The sequence below is a fragment of the Pipistrellus kuhlii genome, unplaced genomic scaffold (assembly GCF_014108245.1).
Source record: "Pipistrellus kuhlii isolate mPipKuh1 unplaced genomic scaffold, mPipKuh1.p scaffold_m20_p_11, whole genome shotgun sequence".
Taxonomy (NCBI): Eukaryota; Metazoa; Chordata; class Mammalia; order Chiroptera; family Vespertilionidae; genus Pipistrellus; species Pipistrellus kuhlii.
The window spans coordinates 6,462,277-6,488,463 of record NW_023425416.1 but is presented as its reverse complement, the minus strand read 5'-3'; the positions used below and the strand labels follow the sequence as shown (position 1 = coordinate 6,488,463).

The 26,187-nt window shown below is 46.9% G+C and overlaps 1 protein-coding gene and 1 pseudogene across 2 annotated transcripts in view; both read right to left on the bottom strand.

Moving 5' to 3' along the window:
* The window catches only part of PRICKLE2 (prickle planar cell polarity protein 2), a 308,954-nt gene that overhangs the window by 188,551 nt on the left and 94,216 nt on the right, over nucleotides 1–26,187 (bottom strand). The gene's annotated exons all lie outside the window — the stretch shown is intronic.
* LOC118715045 lies at nucleotides 2,005–2,326 on the bottom strand (annotated as a pseudogene).

The following is a 26,187-nucleotide window of genomic DNA, read 5'->3' as shown; positions in this document are numbered from 1 at the left end:
TCAATTGTCAGACGATTATTTTGAGAGGGTATTCATTCTCAGGTATAAAAACCACGGAAACAGAAAAAGTCAACTCTTGATGGTGTCACCGCGGAATTATTTATTATTGGACGTGTCACAGGTCTCTGTGTGTCCTGCTAGAAGCACGAGGGCCAAAGAGCTCTGGGACTGGATTCAAGGATAGTGCACGCTCCCGGGGACCTCGCTGCTCTGACCCTGTTTGGAGCTGGACATTAAGTGCTTTTGTAATTGTGCATGTCCTGCTGCAGAAGCGGTCAGCAGGGGCCAAGGTGAAAGCATCAGAAGGAGAAAGACAGTCTCCTCAATGCATCCCTCCTACCTGAGTCATCCTGACACTGAACCCTCGGGCCCCCTCTGTCCTCTTGTAAGAGTATCTCTGAGCCGAAACCGGTTTGGCTCAGTGGATAGAGCGTCGGCCTGTGGACTGAAGGGTCCCAGGTTCGATTCCGGTCAGGGGCATGTACCTTGGTTGCAGGCACATCCCCAGTGGAGGGTGTGCAGGAGGCAGCTGATCGATGTTTCTCTCTCTATCCCTTTCCCTTCCTCTCTGTAAAAGTCAATAAAATATATATTTTTTTAAAAATTAAAAAAGAAAAAAAAAGAGTATTTCTGACCCTGGATCAGCAGCCTAATGAGGAATGTAGCAGTAGATTCTGCCATTTGGAGGGTGTGGCAGGGGAGTGCTGTCTGGTGTCTGAACGCCTTCCTGTGTGTGCAGAGCTCCTGTCCTGTAGGTGGAAGACGGTCTATCTCACAGCAGAGGGTGAGAGGCAGCACCTCTTTCGCCAGCTCTCCTGGCAGCTGGAGCGTGAGCATGAGCCAGGCCTGGCCAATCTGGGTCCTTGTCCGAGTCTATAGTCTGGACCTACAGACACACAGGAGCAGGGGTGAGGGCAGTGTGAGTCTGTCAGTGAGCTATAGAAAAGCTTCTGGGGGGCAGGGCGAGGTCAGCACACAGAGCCCTGGGAGCTGGGGCCTCCGTGGGCGGTGGCGGCCGCCGTGTCCATGGGAACCCGTTCTGGGAGCTTCTGGCTGTCTGACTCCACTGAGAGCTTCCCTTTGATCTGTCTGTGCCCAGAGCCCGGCTCCCCAGCGTCTAGGATTGTCAGTTAGCTTCCTGATAACCTGTGAAACAGCCTCCCTGCTTCCCTCAGCCTGAGCATACGGCTGTTACTGACCATCAGGAACCCTGACTGACAGAATTCTAACCTGCTACCACTGTGGGGGACTGACCAGGTGCTGGGCCCTGGGCTTAACACTTCATGCACATTCGCTATCAATTTTCACAAGCACACTGCATCAGGATCATTCAATCTCCCTATTTGAGATGAGGAAACTGTGTAGCAGGAATGCAATCTGATTTAAGGCCCTCTAGCACCAAAACGCAGTAACCCACTCGGCTACTCCCTAACTCCTCTCTCAGGTTATCCAGAGCTTCAACTCAAAATTTTTTATTGAGCATCTATTATATGGCAGGCACTGTTCTAGACACTGAGGATAGAACAGTGACCCAAACAAGCAAAAACCTGTGCCCTGACAGAAATGTCAACCCAGGTCTTCGCTATAAACCACACGTTTGTTTCTCCCCAAATTCATTTGTTGAAACCCTAAACCCCAGAGTGATTTCCAGGGTTTTAGGGGATGGGACCATTGGAAAGTGAAGGGTCATGAGGCTGGAATCCTCATGAATGGGATTAGTGTCATTATTAAAGACCTCAGAGGGAGGGCTCATAGCAAAAAGATAGCAGTCTATGCCTAGAAATAACTCTCCAGACATTGGATCTGCTGGCACCATCCCCAGCCTCGGGACCTGGGAGAAACAAAAGTATGTTGTTTATAAGCCAGCTAGTCTATATTTTTGTTACAGCAGCCCAAATGAACGAAGACGGTCATCTATTCTTGAGTCTTTTTTTTTTTTAATATCTCACACATTTATTACTGAACCATCCTACTATTGCAGGAGGGGGAAAAAAATCAACAGAGCAAAATCACAAGTCCATTAATTCTCCAATTAAAATGCTCCAACTGTCCAGACAGTAGCATCTTTTCAATCATTTAAAGGTGTTGGCAACCTGGATACAGCATAAATATGTGAGTCATCTCTCATGAGTGATTTCTCATAGGTTCAGTTTGGTTCTTCTCCAATGTATCCTCTTGAAGTTGTACCTGATTTTATTACCAGTTTTCATCTGAATCCATTGGGGAATGGGCCGGTTCTGATTTTGGCCAGGAACCTCTTGATCCTGAAAGTCTTGTGGGAAGACATGGTGAAGGAGAGGCGAATGCACACACCTCAATGGCAGAGAAAGAGAGAGAAAGACGTATTCTTGAGTCTTAATTCTTATTTTGCTGGCTGGTTTTCTTCAATAATTCTGTGTTCTCTGTTTCTGTCTCCAGCCTAACAACTTAATTCCCTCTAACCCTGTCATAGTTCAGTGGCAGAGCCCAGACCAGCATGGCAGGCATGTGGCAAACAGCCACCCTCAGCCACTGCCGGTGCTCACGGAGCCTGCATGTGGGCCCAGCTCCCTTCCAACACAGCTGTGAGGCAGGCCCAGCTGAGCGGCCAGCCTGCTGTGACAGATAAATCCATTTGCCATCTGTATTAGTTTCCTATCGCTGCTCTAAAAAACCCCAGCAAACTTAGCAGCTTAAAACAATATTCATTATGTCACAATCCGTAGGTCAGAAGTGCAGGGAGCTTTGCTGGGTCTCCAGAGGCTCATCAATCTGAAGTCAGGTGCTGGCGGGTGGCTGGCCGCTTATCCAAAAGGCTCTGGGAGGAACCACTGCAGGCCTGTCCAGTTGTTGGCAGAATCCCCTTCCTTATAGTTGCAGACCCAGGTGACCTCTCTTCTGCCAGATAACACAACGTCATCATGGGAGCAGCATAAAGGGACCAAGACCATGGGAGTCACCTGACAGTTCCTGCCCACCACACACCCTCAGCCTGAGTCTACTGTAAAGTTCTCATTAGAATAGTGTGGACAGAGACAGTCCCACTGGGAAGGGGACATGAAGGACATAAGCAAACAAGCTACATGGATGTCTTGGGATGTCCCTGGCAGGAGTTACAAATGCAGAGAGGAGGGACCAAAGCCAGCCACATTCCACAATTTCGGTCAAGGGGTTAACTTAGGGTGTGAGAGCAGAAACCTGTGTCCTAACAGAAATGACAACCTCGGTCTTTGTTTGTTTCTCCCCAAATTCAAATGCTGAAACTCTAAACCCAATAGAAGAAAGATCTAAGAGCTTCTGGCCTGCAGTGTAAGAAACTGACTTTCCTAGTGGGGCTCCCCCCCTGGTTATGAGGGTGCAGATCTGGCACCGAGGAACAGCTCGATAAACATTTGTTAAATACAAACATTCATACACACTTAAGCCTCCAGGGTGGGGCGGAGCCTTTATTACCAACTTCCTCCGCCCAGACAGAGAGCCCCCACTCCCACTGCACAGGCAGGAAGAAGCGTGGCCGACGTGCTAGGTGCCTGTTCTTCCCTCTCCTCACCCATTCCTACTGGTGGCACTTTGGACAATTAACTGGAGCCTCGGTTTTGTCATTGCATTTGCTCCTAGGGTTAGTCAGAGAGCGGATTCATGATGTAAGTAAAATGCCCAATAATAGTGCCCAGGGCCTTGTAAGTAACCAATAAGTGATTAACTGGTATTATGATAAACATTCCTGTTAATAGAAATAGCTCCTGGGTGTGGGAACCAGGAGCTCCTCTCAGCTGTTTCCTCCTCTCCTCTCGGAAACAGGAAAGGTCATCGTGAGTACACAGATCAGAGAAAGAACGCGAGAGGATGTCATGGGAGGCCATTTAACAGCGCTGCTGTCCTCAAGTTTGACGTCTTGGCTTCTGGTGCTAAATATGCTATTTCTCTTTCTCTCCCTTCCTGCCACACCCCGCAAACAGACTCTCTAGGGACCGACTGGGCCCAGGGACTCACACAGTCCTGCCTTCTCCTAAACCTAAGCATGTTTGTGTCATCAGCAAATTTCACCAACTTGCCCATGAGAAACATGACATTTACAGACCTACAGCTCCAGGCAGCAGTGACCACGCCAGTGAATTTCTAATGAGAAACCGATTGGTCCCCCTGGAAATAAATATTTGAAGTCTGGAAAGTTCCAGAGGACAGTTAATCATTTTAACCTATTCTCAGCCATTTGCCTTCTCTGTCTGTTTCTTGCCTTCCACTTCTTTTGATCCTAGATCTGCCAAAAACTATGGAGGCAGAGAAAGTAAAAGAAGGAAGCAGGTACATGGATCACGTGGCAAAGCTTGCTACAAGATTGGTGGCTGTTTGCAGAGGGAAAATGGCTGAAAGCCTTGCTCTCCAAAGTCCTGGACAGCACAGATGATAATTCACAAAGATGCGTGGTGCTGCGGGGTTGAGGACAGTGCTGTTCACATCTGCCAGCCTCCTTTGCCTCTTCTGGAAAGAGCAGCCCCAGTTTCCCTGGGTACCGTGCTCCCTCCCCAGTTGAGAATGTCAATCAAATTCCATCCCTGCTGCACTCCTACTAGGCATACGCCCCCAGGCAAGCCCATTTAATTTTCTCTCCATGACAGTTTTTAGCAGAAAAGCGTAAATAAAACAAGTTGGACCAACAGACATTGGTTCCTGCTCCCTTGATCTTCAGGTCCTATTCTCCCCAGGTCTGCTTGGCTTTACAATCTAGAAGACACTCTATACCGTTCTCTTCTTTCTTTCTTTCTTCTTTCTTTCTTTCTTTCTTTCTTTCTTCTTTTCCTTTCTTCCTCCTTTCTTCTTCCTCCTCCCTTCCTTTCCTTCCTTCCTTCCTTCCTTCCTTCCTTCCTTCCTTCTTTCTTTCTTTCTTTCTTTCTTTCTTTTCTTTCTCCCTCCTCCTCCTCCTCCTCCTCCTCCTCCTCCTTCTCCTCCCCTCCTTCTTCTCCTTCTTCTCCCTCTTCTCCCCTCCTCCTCCTCTTTCTCCTCCTCTTCCTCTTCTTCTTCTTCTCCCCTCCTCCTCCTCTTCCTCCTCCTCCTCCTCTTCTCCTTCTTCTCCTTCTCCCCTCCTCCTTCTCCTCCTCCTCTTCCTCTTCCTCCTTCTCTCCTCCTTCTCTTCTCCTCCTCCTCCTTTCTTAAGCTAGCACAATCCCTTTCTGTTGCTTGCACTCAAAGAATGGAAATATCAGCTCTAAGTGTAGCCTTCCCAAGGGAAAAGCACTGATTCAGAAAAGCAATAAATTGCCATGCTTGTTCCTCCTAGGTGTGCCCTGTTATTTGTTGCAGGTGAGGAGCTATTTTCAAGACAGCAATAAAATTGGCACTTAGGATATTTTAGGGTTAATAATCCCCATTTCTCCCACCAGTTACTGGGGGAGACTGGATGGTGGGAGGCAGAGGACACAGATGTAAATGGGACCAGTGCTCTAGTGGGATTAATTAGGCAAGGCTAGTGGGTCTTATTGGACTAAGAGGAAGGAGAGAGGAAAAGGATGTGTGTCAAAACTATCTAGAGGTTAATTTGCAAGAAAAGAATAATAAAGACATCTTTGTCAGGGGTTGGGTATAAGGCAAAAAAATGGAGAGTCAAGATGAATTTGTCTCTTGAACTACCAATGAAGTACAATACAACTGATCATCCCATATAGGGAGAGATTAATATAAATGTATGACATGACTAAAACATACTTTACATGGCTAATTACATAAGAAAGTCAGACAGAATCTGAAAAGTGAGCTCGCTGTGTGTGAGAAGCCCGTCCTATGAGAGGCAAGTGGGTTCTGTAAAGCAGGGACCTCCTGCCCCTCAGAACCTGGCACAGATGCAGAGGATGGCAGCAGAACCGCCCGAAGACCTCAAGCCCTGCTTTTATTTTGGGGAGGGAGGTGATGGCCAAGTGCTCAGTCAGGGCAAGTGTGTCTAATACAACGCCTGTGACCTTAAGAGGCCCTTTACTTTGTCCAGGGGCCTTGGCTGCGATTGCTAAGCTGGACAGAAGGGAAACCATTGAACCTTCCTGAGCTGGACTCCCTCAGGCCTTGAACACTGAGACACAGATTATCCTGAAGTTCTTTGCTTGCTTTTGCCTCCTTCAATAAATACAACTCTATAAAACATTTTGACTAGATACTAAGATAACATTAGCAAACAGGTGGAATTAAATACAGAAAGACAGGTACGAGGATTTGACTTAATGGTCACAGAATCACAAAATAATTTGGCCCTGAAAGAGGCCTTCAAGTTAATCCAATTTAATTCTTTAAACTGCAATGCCTAGTGCATAGGAGGCATTAAGAAATGCCCATTTCAAAGGATACGTAGCTTAATTTCTTTCATGACAAAACAACAGTGGTTAAAATGATTCTTGAGTTCATGGTGAAATTCAAAAGAGAAAAAAGGAGAAAATAGAAATAAATATTTTTTTAAAGTATGAGACAATAAAAGTTTCTTGACAAAATAATGCCAACTAGGAAATGGAGAGTGAATAATAAAATTTTAAAAATCAGCACAACCAGTGTGGCTCAGTTCATAGGTTGAGCATTACCTATGAACCAGGCGGCCACAGTTTGATTCCCAGGTTGCTGGCTCAATCCCCAATGTGGGGCTTGTAGGAGGCAGCTGATCAAAGATTCTCTCTTATCACTGATGTTTCTATCTCTCCCTTCCATAAAAATATATTTGAAAAAAATAAAATAAAATAAACACTTTGCAAATGTCAATGTAATAGCTTATTAAAGCAAGGAATTATACAATTGGGGTGTTAAGAAACAAGATATTCACACAGATTATTATGAACTATTATTGGGGAAACTTACCTCTGCAATGGAGATATCTGATAGACATCCTCTTGATCAAGTGATCAAACTAAGCATTGCCAATTACAGGCAATATTGACAGTGCATACCTCCACATGTGTTGCATGGGAAGTACAAACAGCACACATGCAATATTCATGCCAAAAAAATCTATCCTAATTCCAATCACAAGGAAGCAATCACGACAAATCATAGTGTGGGTTATTCTACAAGATAACTAGCTTGGACTCTTAAAAAAATATCAATGTCACTAAAGACAAAGAGAAAAAATTCTTTTAGCTTATAGGAGATTAAAAGACAAGGATATGTAACTCTTGAATGGATCTTTTTTTTTTTAATATGTATTTTTTATTTTTATTTTTTATTTTAGAGAGAGAGAGAAGATGAGAGCGAGAGACACATTGATGTGAGAGCTCCACAACCTGGGCACGTGTCCTGACCAGAAATTGAATCAGCAACCTTTTGATGCATGGGATAATGCTCAATCAACTGAGCCATACCTGGCCAGGACAATCCTGGGTTTCTTTAAGGCAAGAAAGTACATTTTGAGTGTGTGTGTGTGTGTGTGTGGGGGGGGGGGGGTTGTTACTAGAGAAATTTAAATATTAAATGTTGGATATTATTTAGTTAATATGACATTTCTTGGATATGATAAAATTATGATGGCTATGTAGAAGCATATTCTGCTTTATAGCCTATTTATGTTAAAGTTCTTGGAGGTGAAGGTCATTATATCAAAGAATTCAGCTCTGAGAAACTGTGCACACACACACACACACACACACCCAGAATGCAATGTGGCAAATGTTAAGGATTGGTGAATCTAGAGGAAGATATAGGAATATTCCATGTGCTGTTCTTTCATTTCAGTAATTTTTGACATTAAAAAAAAAGTTGGAAGGAAATGAGGAATCAGGTTCCCAGACATCTTCAAATGCTACACCCAGATCACCGGAAATTCTACCAATTACAGCTTAGTCTATTCCTTGATTTCCTTTTAGGCTTGAATGATATATTTTCATTAACCCAGAGCCAGTTAAAAGTCAAGGCTTCACAGGATTCCAAGAGCCTATGTCCAAAATGTCTGCAGACAGTGTATATACAGAGCTCAATAAGAAAAAGGCAATCCAATTAGAAAATAGGCAAAAGCTAATGAAATATACAAATGGTCCATGAAACGATACACAATATCATTAGCCACTGGGAAAATGCCAATCAAAACCATGAGACCACCACTTTCCCTCCAGTAGAATGCAATAATAAAAAAGACACAATAACAATGTTAAAGAAGATGTGGAGAAATTGGGCCCCACAATTGCTGGTGGACTATAAAATGGTGCAGCTGCTTTGGAAAACAGCTCAGCAATCCTCCAAGTTAAGCACAATTACCCAATGGCTCAGAAATTCCATTCCTCTCCTAGGCATATACCCAAGAGAAATGAAAATATATACAGCCCACAATTATTGTACACAAATGTTTATGGAGGCATTCTTCATAATAGTCAAAAAGTGGAAGCAATCTAAATACCCATTGGCTGTGGTACATCCATACAATAAGAAAATTATTCAGCAATAAAAGAATGACATACTGACACATGCAACAATATGAATCAACCTTGAAAACGTTATGTTAAGTGCCAGAAGCCAATCACAAACACTACAGAATGTAAGGTTCCATTGAAATGAAATGCTCAGATTATTCAAATTTATACGGAGAGAAAGTGGATTAGTGGTTGTTAGGGACTTGGATGAAGAGAAGAATGGAGAGGCACTGCAAATAGGTATGGGGTTTCCTTTAGGAAGGATGAAATGTTCTAAATTAGATTTTACAGATGGTTTCCTAGCCCTAAGAATATGCTAAAACACAAGAACTGCACATTTTAAATGAATAAATTGCATGGTATGTGAATTATATCTCAATAAAGCTGCCTTATATATACACAATTATGACCCCCAGAAAACATTTACAGGCAGCTTTCACCCTCCCCCACCTCCAATTTTGATCTGTCTAGCATGTGATTTCTTTGTGTCTGCTACAACTCAGAGGTAAGTCCTTAGTTCCCTTTCTAAGTGCCCTACTGTAGACCGCTGGCTAAGTGGACAAAGCAAAGATACAGCACATGTAACTTGCCCATTCCCCAGCATCAGTCAGTACTCAGCTACTCGGAGTTCCATCCTCCCACACCAGGAACTGATTAGCTGGTACCAAACTGTCCCTGGGCAATGATCACACGTACAGGATGCAGCTCCAAACTGCTCTCCGAGGCAGCCTGCTTCTGAAGCATCTGCTTCCTCAGATGAATTAGGAGTTTCAAAATTAGGAAAGAAAGAGCCAGGTTTTTAAAGGGACAGAAAGCAGTGCATGTCTGAGAAGAAGAAAGAAGGAGCAGGGAAAGAGGAAAGCAATGGAACAGGCAGGGAGGAGGACAGACTTGTGGGGGGCAGTCATGTGAAGTTTTAGCCCCTCCAGCAACCTGTCCTCCTACAAACAGCTATCAGTTTCCCAGGCAGAGTCGCTCTTCTCTGTGCTCCAGTCCATTTGGTTTGGGTGGTGCTGAAGCTCAGTTCCAGAGGAGGCCCCATAACTGGTCTAGGCCAATTAGCGCATTCATTGTCCTTGAGGCAGTGATTGGTTCAGAAATGAGCACATGATCTAACTGGGCCAATGAGATTAAGCCCCAGGATTTCTGTTGGAAGTTCTGAGAAGACAAAGATGTTAAGCCCAGAGTAGCTGGCAGCAATTTAGCCACCACATGGGGATACTTGCATGAAAATGGGAGAGGTGTTCCTTCATATGAGACCCTGATGTACGAGCAACCATGCCTGATAGTTCAAGCTCCAGGGTCAGTGATTCCTCCCACCACCAGCCTTTTGTTCTCAGAAACTAGTCTGAACTAGCATTCTGCCTCTCCTCTCATACAGGATTCTGGGTATCCTGAACAAACTCAATGGCGTTCCATCAAGGATTCTCCCAACGGCCACCCAATGACAGGAAACCCTGTCTGTGCTGGTTATGTTTGTGTGTCATCTTGGCTAGGCCATGGTGTGCAGACATTTGGTCAAGCACAATCCTATGTTTTTATAAGGGTATCTTAGACTTTAAATAAAGCAAATTACCTCTACAATGTGGGTAGAGCTCATCTAATCAGTTGAAGGCCTTACTAGAAAGACTCACCTCCCTGAAAGAAAAGGAAATTGCCAGCAGATGCCTTCAGGCCCCTACCACCGCTCTTCCCTGGGTCTCCAGCCTGCCAGCTGACCCTGCAGATTGTGGACTCGCCAGCCTCCACAGCTGCCTGAACCATTTCCTCAAAATCAATCTCTAAATCCAAATCAATCTCTCTATACAGACGGACAGACAGACAGACAGACAGGCATAGGCATGTTTCTGTAGCGAAGCCTACTACACGACCAAATGGTGACCCAGGGCAATATGGCGGCTTCAGAGCTTTGGGTGGGAAGAGTATAATGGTAGCTCTCTCCAGTCTGCCTCCATTTCCCACAATAATCACACCCACTGCACAGAGGGTTCTATGAGACATCCTTTGCCCCCATCAACCTAACTACCCAACACACCATTCCCAGTTTGTAGAGTGGTTAAAGACTTGCTCAAGGTCAAAATGCTAGGAACAGGGAGGCCGAGGAATCCAATTCAGGTCTCCCTGGTCCTTCCCAAGGACTAAATTACCAGGCAAGCTGCCTGACTTCTGGGAGGAAACTCCTGAGGTTGTTCTTTTCTTCCTTCGAGTTAGGCCAGCAGACTTCACGTTATAAGAAGAAGCAAGACCACACCTGTACTCCACGCCGCCCACCTTCCCCTAGCACTGTTCCCTGTGAGATCCTTCGGGATCCCTTCATCAGTTTCAACACCCCCTGCAGGCGGTGCTGGTCTGAGTGAGTCACTGAGACACGCAGCACAGTCTCTGCCCAGGGCGAGCAGGACCCACGCTCCAGTTCCCAAAGCACCGACGGCCTCCTGGCTTGGATCGCAGACTCCTGTCCTCCTCCCTTCCCCGCCAGGATCGTCTGGCCAGCTGGCCTTGTCTGTCTGCAGCCCTGGGAGAGCGGGAGGGCAGGCCGCCAGCACCTAATAACTAAATAATCAAGGGAGAAGGAACTGGCAACAGAACTTCTGGGGTGTAAGCAGGGGCCTACGGGCTCTGTCGGCCAGAACCCAGGCATCCTTCTCCGTGTGACAGAGGAGAGTCCTTTCTCAATGTGTGTCATCTGTGTCCCACCTCCGTGACAGACGCCGTCTCCCGACCACCTTCAATATTATTTATTCAACACAACTTTCACTGGCTGATTTTTCATTAAACCCATTTGAAAAGGGAGTTTTATACGATAATTACATGTGGAAACTATTTTTACTTGCCATAAATAGAAAATACCTTGGGGAAAAAATTTAAAACATACTCAATTGTCCTAGACACACGTGTCCATGAAAGGCCATGAGCCTCTGACTAACTCTCATTTTGTTTAAGAGAAAGAGGGAGGTTACAATAAATAGAGAGGTGCTCTGACCTGTTCGCTGGTGACCTTGAATCTTAGGGCAGCCTTAGTGCCGTGCCCTTGGAGAAAACCGGAGAGAACGTGAAGCCCCCTTAGGTCAGCAAACCTGTTCTGACATCTCCTTTGGCTCAGAACAGTGCTGGTTACCCTTGATAAACCATGCTAACAGGAGTTCCTTCAGAAAGAAATAAATAAATAATTTGGCATTTAGCTCTATTATGCTTCAAAACATAAAGACAAATGTATTTCCAGATGTTCCTGTATTTAAGTGCCAATCGGCTTTCCTTTCCTGGTTTGTTTATGCCAGCCTTCAAAATACATCTCCAATTAATACAACTAAAACACTTACTCTTAGAGACCATTAAACTGGAATTTCGTTGCGGGAGGGGAGGAGCGAGGGAAGACTGAACACCACCAACCCAGACTTTTCCCTCAGGTTTGTGGGAGAACTAAAAATGTATTAACTTTCCACCGCATTCGTTATTTTTTTGTCTCGTGCAGAATTTGTACAATAACCGAAACCGTCTTCCTCACCCCCTGAAACCATCTCAGTGGCACAGAAAATACCTTGTAAACTGCTGTGGCAGGTGTCCCCTTGTGGGGGACCCTCAGGAGAAGAGAAAACAAATACCTGGGCTGGACTCCTGCTTGCCAATTACCAGCTGCGTGGCTTTCGGCAAATTTCTTAACTTCTCTGAATTGCCAGTTCTTCATCTGCAGAGCGAGTTTAACAAGAGCCTAACAGTAGGGACTTTGTAGGGCTGTTGGGAAATAGAAGGGGAGGCATTATGCCCAGAGCCTCGCTTTGTGCCTGGTCCACAGGAGGCACAACATACACATGACAGCTCTTTGATGGGAGGGTGTAGTAGTCACTGCTGACATGGAGAAAGCTGCTTCATGTCAGACATGACAACCTGAGTGGCACAGGGACCAAGCAAGTCATATGACGGCCATTTTAACAGTGAGAAACGTTTGTCAAACTGTTACTCTAAGGCACATGTGTCAAACACAAGGCCCGCGGGCCAAATCCGTCCCGCCAGGCCTTGCAATGTGGCCCGCACCGCGCTGTCATCACTGCACTCCGCTGCATTTCCATCACAGTGACAGTTTATGACTGTTCAGTAAACCATTTGGCCCGCGATTTAGGCTGGATTTTAGATTTTGGCCCCTTCTCTGATTGAGTTCGACACCCCTACTCTAAGGCCTAAGGGCCTTCCATATACTAACTCATTTAACCCTCGAACTCCAGGAGGAAGGTCACTGTCACCCTCATGCTATGGCCACTCTCCTCACCTCTAAGGGCAACCAATGGCTGTCAAGCCTTTCAGGTGGGCTAGAATCTGCTGGACGGCCAGCGTGGCTCAACCCCTGTACCAGGAGGTCACGGTTTGGTTCCAGGTCAGGGCACATGACCCGGTTATGGGCTCAATCCCCAGTGGGGGGGCATGTAGGAGGCAGCCCATCAATGATTCTCATCATTGATGTTTCTATCTCCCTCTCCCTCTCATTTTCTCTCTGAAATAAATAAAAAATATTAAAATAACTAATAAAATAAAAACTGCAGGTGACTGAGTAGGTCAGGAGAGGGGAAGGACCAAGGGTCTGCATTGCTAACGTTTCCCAGGTGATGCTGATTCTGCCAATGCAGGAACCCACTTTGAGAACCACTGTGAGCTGTTTTTTGTTGTTGTTTTAATATATTTTTATTGATTTCAGAGAGGAAGGGAGAGAGAGAGGGAGAGAGTAACATCAATGATGAGAGATAATCATTGATTGGTTGCTTCCTGCACTCCCCCTATGGGGGATCCATCCAGGAACCCAGCATCTGCCCTTGACCAGAATCGAACCTGGGACCCTTCAGTCCACAAGCTGATGCTTTATCCACTGAGCCAAACCAGCCAAATGTTAGCTGTCCTTCCCTTCCTGAGGCTGCTCTAATGTTCCAGGTCCTCTGATTAAATTTTGAGAGAAGCCAGAAATGTGGTCTTCTGTATGAAGGCTCACCATATTTAAATGCTGGCCACTAATTCAATATTTTTAACAATACTGTACTAGCCAACAACAACAAAATAACAAGCTAGCAAGCCAAATCTGGCCTCTAGGCTGTTGCCTTGTGATTTCTGCTTTATGTATCCAACGCGTTTTAACACATTCATGCGACCGATATGTATGGAGCACTTGCTGCACGCCAGGGGCCGTTATGGGAGCCGGGCATGGAGATAAGCAAGACAAATGGAAGTGACTCTCTTTGTTGGGGTGAGAGAGTGGAGGAGAGTGGAGGAGACAAAATAACTAAATAATCAAAAACATCTTTCCAGCCATGTTGAGTTCTCAGAAAAGAAAAAATAACAGCAGGGTGATAGGCTGGGAGATTGCCTTGGTTATTTACAACTCCACAAGGAGGAAGGAGAGAGTAACGTGCGTGCATCACAGATGAGAAGCAGAAGAGAAAGAGCTGGATTTTGCACTGCGTCCAATGCCCCCCAGGCTGCGGAGGTCAGCAGAACCACGTGGCCTGACTTCCCTGCCAATGCCAGCTCCATGACATCACCCCTCCCACGGCTTATTTACCGCATCCCCAGTGTGGAAGGTCAGGCTGCCAGCCTTTCGCAGCCTGCCCCTGCAGGTGAGATTTAGCTTTAATTGTCTAATTGCCACTCCGGCTTCGGCTGCCAGGGGTTCATTTTAGAACTCGGCACAGGTGCGCCCTGTGGTCGACGCTGTTCTCAAGGACGAGAGGAATCAGGGAACCTGATGGCTTCGGCTTCGAGAGTGAACACAAAGTTATTTTTTCCCCCCAATCAACTCATGTTATCTCATTTCAATTTTCCGGAGTGTCTTCTCATCATAAATTAAACTGGGCTGCCAAATCCCAAGGCAACAGAAATGAAAGGGAGTTGGGAGGAGGGGAAGACCAAGTTTTGGAGCTTATTTAAAGAGCCGTTTCTGTGGCCTTGAAGCACAGGCATTGTATCAGGGAGCTGTGCGTGGTGATAATAACGACGGTGAGGATGGTGATGAAAATAATGATGATGATGCAGATGCTGACTCGGTCTGGCCCTCACCAAAGAGTCACTCATTGAAGCTCCAGGAGTCTCCTCTCGGGTGGGAAAGCAGCCCTGCATCTATCTTACATGTTAAAAGACAGATTTTTGCCCTGGCTGGTGTGGCTCAGTTGGACGGGCATTGTGCCATGAATGGAAAGGTTGCTGGTTAGATTCCTGGCCAGGGCACATGCCCAGGTTGTCAGGCTTGGTCCTTGATCACCAGTCAGGGTGCCTGATTGATGCTTTGCTCTCACATCAATGTTTCTCTCTCCCTCCCTGTCCCTTCTTCTCTCTCACTCTCTCTTTCTAAAATAAAAATAAATAAAAAAAATTTAAATAAAAAACAGATTTTTTAAAAAGCATAAGTGAATTCCTTAAAATAGTTACTGCATTCTTGATTCCAGAAGTGAATTCAATTTCAACAACAAGACGCCCATTTTCTGAAAACACACTTACAAGACAGATATGCTGACTTTACACGGGTTTAATTATTTTCCAGTCAGCACGAAGGAGATGAGCTGTAGCCAGTGGTATGTGCCTTTACAAACACGACATGGAATGAAAACTCGAAGGCAGAGAGAGCTGACAGAGAGAGTGGCTGAGTGAATTCCAGAGCCCGTACTGCATCCCGGCCCAGCTCAAAAAGCAGCACAGGCCACGTTTCGGCCCTGCACACAGAGCCTGGGAAGGTGCTGATGCAAGAGAAGCAGCCTGTCAAACCCTCAGCTGCACACCTGCTCATTCCCGACAAGCTCTGCGTTCTCTGATTGCTTCGTGGGGAGAAAGAGGCAGAATTCAATTTGCGTATTAGCTGCAGCCATCAAGCCTGAAACCCTGGGGTCTTGCCGTCCTTACCTGTGGAGGGAGGTGATGAGCATAACCTTAGCTGCCCTACCAACCCCCAGGCCACCACAGGGTAAAATGTAAAACCACACTGGAAAGCGCAGGGAATCAAAGAAAAGCAAGGGTATTATTATCATCACTGCCTTCTCCCCAACTGGTTTTGGGAGCCACTTCTGTATAAAAAAGACACCGTCTTGTATTTCTTTGTGCCTCCCTCTTAACACACCTTCTTTGTACCTTTGACCACATTGTAACCACATAATAATGTCAAACGCCCAGTGGCGGCTTTGCGGGGTTGCCAGTTTTCACAAATCTTTGTCCCTTGCAGCAGAGTTCACCTGAGGTTTTCTTCAGTCAACGCATTTGAAAAACGACCTGATTGCTCCAAAAGCAGAACAACAGCATGTCAGTTCTAGAATAGAAATATTATCCCTTTCACTGAGTTCTTTGTATTTATTTTCTCATTTCGTCTTTCCAGTAGCCCTCAAGATTGATATAACTAGCATCATTTCTTTTTTTTTTTTTTTTGGATGAGGAAACTGAGATGCAGAGAGTTTATTTAGGTTCAATTTCATACAACTAATAAGCAGCAGAGGCAGCACTGTCCTCCGGGTCTGCCCGAGGGCAAAGCCCCTCCATCCCTCTGCAAGTCGTGCAAAGCATGGTGTCCGCTGGGCCCAGCCATGGTTCTGAGTGCCCCTCATACTAGAAGGAACTCTCCACGCACTTGTGAACACAATGAATGTATGAAAGTCCTTCCTACCAAGATGTCTGACAGTATTCCTCTCACCAAAGCGAGATGGCACTCTTTTGGACAAGTTCTCTCTCTCTCTCTCTCTCTCTCTCTCTCTCTCTCTCTCTCTCTCTCTCTCTCTCTCTCTCTCTCTTCCTCCCCCTTCCTCTCTCTAAAATTAATAAAAACATATCCTTGGGTGAGGATTTTTAAAAAATCATAATGACCACGATGGTTCTTTGAAGTATGCATTTTCACACTGTTATTAAGTACAAACCTTGATTGATATGTACAGCATGCTTTGGAATAAGTCTTCACTTTGCCCAATTCCTCATGCACACATTTCAGGCACTCCAGTTTAGTGAACTAACACCAGTCCCTCCTCAGGGCTCACATTCCGGTTTTTATGGCAGAGCAACAGTGAGTGATTTGCATACAGCACAAACATCACTGCTTCGGCCCACAAACCACTATGTAAATAACAGAGGCCCATCTTGATCGGTGACCAATCATGTCATCTCTGTCAAAGCCGTCAGGGACCGGCCACGGAGCATTGACCACCAGTCCTTGCAGAGGCAGCGAGGCATGGGCTGCGCTGCCTCCTGCCTCGCGGAGACACTGCATGTGGCATTCTCCACGAACACACGATTGGCCACCAGCGCTGCCGATGCAGCAAAGAAACAAAAAGTGATCACGCTGGGAGTGAAATTCAAATGGAATCACAGAGAAACCGCTGCACAGAGTCTAGATACCCACCCAGCGGGTTTGCTGAGGACAAAGTGAACATAAGTAGGAAAGTAGTTGTGACAAAAAAAAAAAAAAAAAAAAGAAGAAGGAAGACGTGTGTCCCAGAGGAAGTGACACATGACAAAATTTCAGACGAAGGAGCTCTCAGAAACACTGCACAACCACAGGCACACAACGGGAGCGGACCCCACAAGGTTCGAGCTCCATGTCATAGTTCGGAGAAGAGGAAGAATCAGCACTCAAACCACTCTGCATAAGTCCTCTTTGAATAAATGTAACATTTTCATTCTCACTGTTTCTAAGGTTCTAAGTCACAGTGGACTGAATAAACATTAGTTTTATTTTTTCTTATTTCCCTACGCATTTATAACCAACAGTAAGAGAGTTTTTACCGTTTTGGAAAAAAAATTTTAAAGGTCACAGTACAATTGTAATTCCCCCCACTGCTTATTAAGATTGCTTGGTGAAGTTTCAGCTTGCGTGGTTATTTTTACACTCCCATACTGCTGTGCAAAGCAAGAACTGCCCGTGTTAGCTAATCGCAGGAGTATACGTGTATAATTTATTGATAAGTTCATATACACACTTTGGCAGCCTGTGTTCAAACATTTTCCACTGAGAGAGTGTGCAATTAAAGGGCTTGGAGACCTCTGCTGCACACAGTATCGGAGGATGCAGCCTCGAGAAGGGAGAGGGGCCACATTCACAGAGAACGAGAGAAGCAAGTCCCACAGCGAGGCTTCTCATCTGCCACTGGACACAAGCTTTACCTCCCATCCTGTCCCCACCTGCCAACCTCCAGTCTGTCCCCAAGGGTCGGAAGCCACCTTGAACACCATTTATTTGGGAATACCCTCTAGGACTTCTACCCGCTTACTCCTCAGAGGTGGTCCTCAGAGAGATATCCGTCAGGAGCCCCCGGGCCTATAACTCAGAATCTGCCCTTTAATAATCCCCAGGAGATTCCTGTGCACTAAGCTTTGAGACATAGTATGGTGGACTTCCAGGGCCAGATTTCCCTTCGTCACAGACCTAAGGACCAGAGTCCATCTGTTACTTAGGTGTGGGTTTTGTTTAAGGACATACTGCTTGCTTCTCTAGGCCAGTGGTGGTTGGCAAACTGCAGCTCCCGAGCCACATGCGGCTCTTTGGCACCCCGAGTGTGGCTCTTCCACAAAATACCACTGCCCGGGCGAGTCTATTTTGAAGAAGTGGTGTTAGAAGAAGTTTAAGTTTAAAAAATTTGGCTCTCAAAAAAAATTTCATGTCAAAACCGGTTTGGCTCAGCGTTGGTGTGCAGACTGAAAGGTCCCAGGTTCTATTCCGGTTGAGGGCATGTACATTGGTTGGGGGCACATCCCCAGTGGGGGATGTGCAGGAGGCAGCTGGTCGATGTTTCTCTCTCATCGATGTTTCTAGCTATCTCTCCTTCTCCCATCCCCTCTGTAAAATCATTAAAAATATATATATTTTTAAAAAGTTATAAAAAAGAAAGAAATTTCAATTGTTGTACTGCTGATATTTGGCTCTGTTGACTAATGAGTTTGATGACCACTGCTCTAGGCAACTGATATTTCTCGTGGAAGCAGCAGCAAACATCTGACAAACACTCTCTGTGCTAGACAGTGCCATAAACTCCCTGCACCATCTCAGGTAATATCCACGTGATCTGTAAAATGGGAATCATTAGACTACTCCCAACACACATATAGTAGCAAAGGTGCACAGAACCTAGCAGAACCTAGTGAGGATGGAGGTATGTGAGGATTGGAGCTCCTGCACCTATGAGCCTGGGAGGAGGAGGGGTGTGTGTGTGTGTGTGTGTGTGTGTGTCTACTTTAGTCACAGCAGGAAGTCAGCTGCTTTTCCTGAACCTCCCATTTTCCTTAGGCTCTCTCTAAACTATTTCCCTGACCTACTGCCTACAGCTAACAATTTGAGGACCACCTCAAATTTGGGGCATGGCTGGTTTGAAGAAATTGACAAATTTCATATGGAAATTCAAGGGGCCCAGAAGAGCTACAACAATCTTGAAACAGAAGAGCAAAGTAGGAAGACGTGGATTTCTCCACTTCACAACATACTACTATGAGGTTGCAATAATAAATGCGGGGTGGTAATGAGTAAGATAGGCTAGAGATTATTGTGCAGAATTGCAAGCCCAGAAATAAGCTCACATGTCTGCTGTCAAGTGATTTTTGGGAAAGGGTGCAAAGACAATTCAATAAGGGAAATAACAGTCTTTTCAACAAATGGTCCCGAGGCAATGGGATATCCACAGGCCAAATAAAGAAGTTGAATCTCTTCCTCACACCATATACAAAAAACTCAAAAGGGATCCCAGACCTAAATGTAAGAGTTAAAACTATAAAATTTTTAGAAGAAAACATAACAGCAAATCTTCATAACCCTGAGATAGGCAATGGTTTCTTACATATGACCCCAAATCACAAGTGACAAAAGGAAAATATAGATAACTTCCTCTTCGCCACAATTACAACTTTTGTGCTACAAAAGATACCATGGAGGAAGTGAAAAGATAGTTGACAGAATGAAAGAAAATATTAATATTTGCAACACATATGTCTAATATGGGATTGTATCTAGAATATACAAAGAACTCTTAAAACTCACCAATAAATAATATAAATAATGCAATTGAAAATGGGTAGAGGATCTGAATGGACATTTCTCAATGGCCAATAAACACATGAAAAGATGCTCAACACCATTAGCCGTCATGCAGATCAAAAGCACTTGAGACTCTACTCCACTCTCCCCTTCCAAGATGATTATAATCAAAAGACTGAAAATAACAAGTATGGGTGAGGATGATGAGAAATGGTAACCTTTATACCTTGATAGTGGAAATGTAAAAAGGCACTTCTACTTTGGCACAGTTTGACCATGTCTCAAAATATTATAGATGGAGTTACTACCAGACTCAGCAATTTCACTCTTAGCTACTTACCTAAGAGAAAATAAAACATACTTGTATGTCCATACAAAAACCTGTACTTGAATTCTAAGTGAAAACTATTCAAATGCCCATCGACATCTGAATAAAGAAAATGTGGTATATCCATACAGTGGAAGGTCATGCAGCAATAAAAAGGTATGAAGTACTGATATAGCTATAACATAGATGATCCTTGAAACATTAAGCTACATGAAAGATGCCAGTCATAAAAGACCACAGATTATAATTCCATTTGCATGAACTGTTTATGGGTTTTTTAATTCATATGAACAAAATGTTCTGGAATTACATAGTGATAGCTACACAACTCAGTAGCTGCACTAATGACTGCTAAACTGTACACTCTATGTGGGTGAGTCATGTAGTATGCAAATTACCTATAATAAAAGGGTAATATGCTAATTAGAGCAGATGTCTTCCAGACATCCTTCCTGACTGAGCTAGGCCAGAGGGAAGCCAACCCAGGTCCCGGGTGCCTGCTAGTGGCTGGAGGACCTCGTGGTGCAGGGAAGCCAGTGCTGGCAGCCAGGGGAAGGAAGGCCTACTCTTGCATGAATTTTCATGCATTGGGCCTCTAGTCATAGTAAAAGGGTAATATGCAAATAGATTGAACAAGAGAACCGAAAACCAATCAAAGCGTGATATGCTAATGATATGCTAAGGATGCTCAACCACTCACTATGATGTGCTCCGACCACTAGGTTAGCTTGCTGCTGAGGTCTGGCCAATTGGGACTGAGTGAGAGGGGCCAGACATGCCCTGGAGCCCTCCTGTGGTACCTCCACAGCCTAGTAGTGCACTGGTGGGGTCCCTCAGCCTGGCCTGCACCCTCTCACAACCTGAGACTCTTCAGGGGATGTTGGAGAGCCAGTTTCAGCCTGATCCCTGCAGACCACCCAGAGGAACCCCACCTGTGCATGGATTTGTGCACCCGGCCTATAGTATCTCAATAAAGCTGTTGAAAAATCAGAGGCCTCGGGCCACTCCCATAACTGATCCTCCCCAAGAGCAGCTCTGAAGAGTCAGCTCAGAGGCTGGTGCTCAGCTGCTCCCTTAACCTGGTCCAGTCCTACTTCTGTATCCACCTGCAGTTAAAAGAGAAATAGCTTTATTTTCAAGGAATAATGGGTGAGGTGATGGGTGTGGGACAATGAGCCCACAACCTCAGGTCCTGGGTTATAATGAACACAGTCCCCAACGCCTTGGCAATTTTCAATAGTCTCCATGGAAAAGTCTTGTTTCTAGTTTGGGGCCTCTCTCAGAGGAGACAGACGGGGCAGTCAGCTAGGGAACCAAGTTTAAGTCTTGGCCTCTAAGTAAGAATAACCGAGTCAAGGGAAGATGGTTGGGGGAGGTTGCCAGTGTTAATTCCGTGCAAGCGTGAACTGAATTTCTCTCCTCCTCCACTAATTAGATTTTCATTCTAATTAGGCTGACTCCATCTGCTGTCCCTTCTTAAATCCATAAACTAGCAGAACATGGAGCTGCATCCCAGTCCGAACTCTCTACCCAACCAGGTTTACACAGGAAAGAATTTAGGGAAGTGTGAGTTTGCAAGAGGCTAATGTGTATCATTAATAATTCTCTTAGCTGAGATGTTATATGCAATCTACGTCTCAATTTTGGCAGGCCCCCTGAGTTGGCCTAGGAGAGGAGCACGTAGAAAAATGCTAGGAATGACATTTCCATATACCCCCCAAGGTCCCAGGGACACCGGCTCACCAGGAAAAGCCAGACAAATGTAAATGCATGAGTCAGAGTGTGCAATTCCCACTGGTAGTTACTCATGTTGCTTAGGAGCAAGGAAGACTCAAATATCGAGTTTAACATAAATACGTCTGCTCCCCACATACTTTCCAAACCTGGAATGCTGCAAGTTCTTTCCAAACGTCTAGTTAAAAGGGAAAGAAAGGTTAATTGCTCTGACCCCCTGCAGGACCCATGCAGACTAGCGAGTGTGTACACACGCAAACATGCACACACAGGGCAGTCCTCTAATTGTCCTGAGTGCTTCGAATTTCTCATCAGGAGTCTGGCAAGCCCGCCTCCTGGGCCCTGTGGCCATTCCCACCCCGCAGCCTTCCTCCCTCATACCTGCAGCCGGTACGTCATCTAGACCTGCGCGGACTGAGCATGCAGTGGCCCATCTGTAAACGCCCGGGCCTTGGATGGGGTCACTGACCTCACCACTGGGAACACGCCCCATAAACTATGAAAGAAAAAAGGGCCATCATTTGTTATACACTGTGCTTTGTCTCCCCTCCCCCCTCTCTCAAGCATTACAAGAAGATAAAGACCCGGAAAGGAGGCCTGGAGGACAAAGAGGAGTAGTCTTCCTCCGCCAACTGCAGTTGGAGTTCCCAATCAACTTCCTAATCCCGCTGTTTCTGGGCCAACCACCCCCACTCTCCGCTCTTCCTTCCTCAGAGCCAACTGCAGCGCAGCCTGTTCCTTCTGGGCTCTGTCAGAAGGGAGCCCTCCTGCCTGTCCGGGACCACCCACAGGCGCCTGGCTCTGTTTGGGCAGGAGACCCAACAGCAAAGAGGGAACATCACGCCTGCTTCCAGAAGAGGTTGAGTCACCTTGGTCCAAGCATTCAGATCTCGGAAACGGCTGCACCCCTCCACCCCCACCTCCACCAGCCTGCCTTACATGGCCAGGGTTTGGATGGCATCTCCAATAGCGGTGTCCAAGCAGCAGATGTTTGACCAATGCTTGGCTGGCTACAGCATAACTATCTATAGAGGCTTATAAAATACACAGACTTCCTGGGAATCCTGGCATAGTAACCGAGAATCTGCATTTTCTGCTTTCTAGAGAGCGTAAATGGGCAGCCTGGGTGAGGACCACTGCTCTGGAACCAAGACCCTAAAGGCGAGGCCCTCCGAGAAGGGAGATGAGAGTGACGTGGGGGCCAAGCACGGTGAACAGACGCGGCTCTAGCTCCACCCCTCTGACTGCCAGACACAGTGTCCAGTCCCTGCTCAGGGACGTAAGAACTAGGAAACCCTGGACAAGCCCGAGCCTCAGTTTCTCCAGATGGGAGATGTGATCGCTGACAGGTACACAGCGTGCGCTTCGTGCAAGCGCTGCTGTCGCGGTGCAGACGTGCGTCTGCTGGGGGTGGTGAGAATGAGGTAAGGCGTCTCCCCAACACTCAGCAGACACCTTCTGCATCGTCAGAGAGCAGTGGCTGTGACAGTGTTATGGCCTAATGTGGCCTTCACTGTCACTTCAAACAGGACCCACCGCGTCCTGGCCACTGCCACACACTCTCGCGCCACACTGGCTCCATCTAATTTTTTTCTGTGACCACACCCTAGCACCAAAGGCCCTGCTTAAAATAAAGCTCTTTCCTGGAGCAAAACACCTCTTGTTAGGCACTCATCCTTCAGACATCATCTACTTTTCAGACCAATTACTTATCTGGGTTTAGGGTTTAGGATTTTTTTTTTTTTAGTTAAGGAAAAGCAGAGGCCCAGCCCATAGAGCCAGGTAGAATTTGCATTTTCTTTCCTATCCTCCTGTTTGGATCATAGGCACCGTGGGAAAATTAAGATAACCTACACTTTCTCTCCAGGAAGCCCTCCGTGGGCACCCACCTGTGTTCCGCAGTTTATTCCAGAGGGTGTGTTCCCCTGAAGGCCAGAACAGGAGTGCCCGAGCTCCAGGGGAACCACCATCACGGCTGGCAAACTCTTTCTGTAAAGAGCCGGTGGTAAGCGTTGCTGGCTTCGCAGGTCACATGGGCATGGACGCTGACACGGCTCCTTCCCTCTGCCGCTGCACAGCAAGGAAACAAACCACACAGCTGCATTCCAATAAAACTTTATTTACAGAAACAGGCGGTGAGCCAGATTGGGGCTGCAGTTTGCTGACCCTTGCCTTAGAGTTTAGTTAAGCCACAGTGGGTCACAAGCCACCCGGGGAACTTGTGGGACTGGAGCCTTCATGGGGTGCGCTCTGACCGGGGTGGGGGTGGGGAGGGAAAGAGGCCTTCTGCCCTGCAGTCCCACAGTCCTGGCTGAGCTCCTTCAAAGGGGTGAGTCTGCGTTTTTAGGGTGATGGCAAGAGGCCCTGCTACCTCTCACCTACCCTGGTCCCAGACCCTTCACAAACCTGGAGCCGTTTGCACCTGAAAATGAGCCCAGACAATGCGGCCCCTACATGGAGAGGATTTCAGTGGGAGTGACTAACCATGCACGGGCCATCCCACATAGGCTTTGAATGGGACAGAGGAGAGCACAGCAAGGCCTCAAGTGCAGAGCAGGCCGGCTGACTGTGGGGCTGCCATCTGCCATCAGACAGAAAGTCGCCCTAGTAGTTCCAACAGATTCTGTCAGACGACTCGTGTCTTTGCATCAAAACCTTCTGCAGACAGCAGGAGAAAGCCGCGCCATGTTGCCAGGTGGTCATGGTTTTAAAAGAACCTTTTGAATAATAAACATGGCTGTAATCAGATGCCACCCAGAGATAGATGTGACATGATTCAACACAGAAGACGGCTAGTTAGTTACTCATCCTTCCTCTGCCGGACCTGTCCTCTGCCACACACAGGCACACACCTGGCTGCTGGCTGAATGGCGTGCGGGGAGCTCTCCCCCTGGCCTGCATTCTGGCCTGGCCTGCTCTCAGGGGAGTGTGCCAGCCACTGCCACACCAGACCCAGAAATCACTTGATTCAAAGACCATTTTGGAATTCCTCAGCCCAGCTTCCAACATGCGCTCTTCCTCTCCTGCAGAATCTCTTCTGGATGTAAAACACCTTCCTGTTGATGTGAGTGGGTGGGGGTGGGGCTGAAGGGAGACGTTTTCATCCAGAGAAAAACATCAGCTCAGGAACTGGCACTGGGACTGAAGGCGCCTGGCCCCCAAACCACGTACCACAGGATGAGCACGTCTAGGGTCTTCAGTCTGGGAGCCTCATGTCCACATCAGAAAAGCTTAAACCCTGCCTTCACCTAACACTTGTAAATTCTTGAGTTCAAGAATTTAAAACATTCCAAGGAACAGGAGCAACAAGGGGGTGTTTCCATGGCACCCCTAGGCATGCAGGGCGTCAGAACAACGCCCCCTTCCTGGGACTATTTACTTCAGCTGCACAGCTGCGGGTGCCACCTGAGAAGGCAGGTCTGTCTGTCCTCCACACACTCACACTGGCTGCTGACACTGCCAAGAGGAAGAGAAACGAAGCAGCCTTCTACTAGACAAACATTTGGTTTTGATCAGCGGAGTTCTTCTCTTCGAGCCGCAATGCCACCATTAAATCTGTCCCTGCCGGTGAGTCAAAGTGAGTTTCCCAGAAACTCCGCTGGGGCTGCGGGCTCAGGCCCTCGGCACCGGGAAGCCATGTTTGGTCTGTGCTTGGAGATCCCGGTCTCCTAATTAGGAAGATGCCTGGAGAACAGCAAGGGGGCAAGTATTTATTAGGGAGAGGAGGCCAGGCTAGCCGAGGGTGGTGAGTCACTTCCAATGGCAGCCAGATACAGGCTGCTGAGCTCACAACTGGCTGCCAACCTCATCAGATGGGCCCCCTGCCCTCCGCCGGCACACCCCTCTCTCCACCTGCCTGGGTGCCGGCATGGCACAGGCAGGACTCCTGCCGGTGAGAGGTCCGCTCTGGCCACCGCCCTTCCCAAAGCCCAGAACGCTTCTCTTCCCTGGAGTCCGTGGGTAAGGCCAGGTGGCCCAGAAAGGCCGTGACGCTTAAGGGTGCTGGGACTGGAGAAGACAGATCGTGGGACCTACGGTGCTACATGGAAACCTGTTTCCCTGGCTCCAGGATTGCGTTCCATCACTCACAGTCTCCTTTTCTGCTCTCTGCCTCCCTTTCCCCTCCCGCTCCCCACCCCACCTCTGCACCTGTACATCAGCCCTTTATGTTCCTGCGAATCAGGCGACACCACAGATTTCCCTTCTTGGTCTTCAATCTGTCGCTAATTGGGATCAGTATCTTCCAGTTGCAGAAAGAGTGCCTGTGTGGCTTGGTAACATATGCTGACAAATCATTTGGCAAACACTTTCTTTTGTTGCAACAAACAGCACTGCGGAGGACCAGAGCATTGGCAACCACACCGTACGCTGCTAATGAAGCCACGGAGATAAGAAATCCATCTCGGTGCTGACGGCGGGCCCTGGGGAGCCAGGGCCATATTAAAAAGGGAGAGAGCGATCTATTATATACCATGGCTGTCTATGGGAATGGTTTCCAGATGGATTGAGGAGGCTCCAGAAGAGAGGTTCATGGGAGTGCTGCTAAGTCACAAACAATTTTAGAGGAATTTGCCCCAATTTAATCAATGTACGGAGCCTTGCCGGGGTGTTTCCCAAAGCAGGACAGCGCTGCAGGTTAAATGGCGGTAAGAGATGGGAAGAGACAGTGCTTCGATGATTGACCAACAAGGATCACTGAGAATCCACTGTGTCAGACCCTGTTCTAGGCCCTTGAGAGTCACCAGTGAATAAAACAAAGATCCTGCCCTTACATGTAGTGCAGGCAGGGGGAGGTTCGGGGG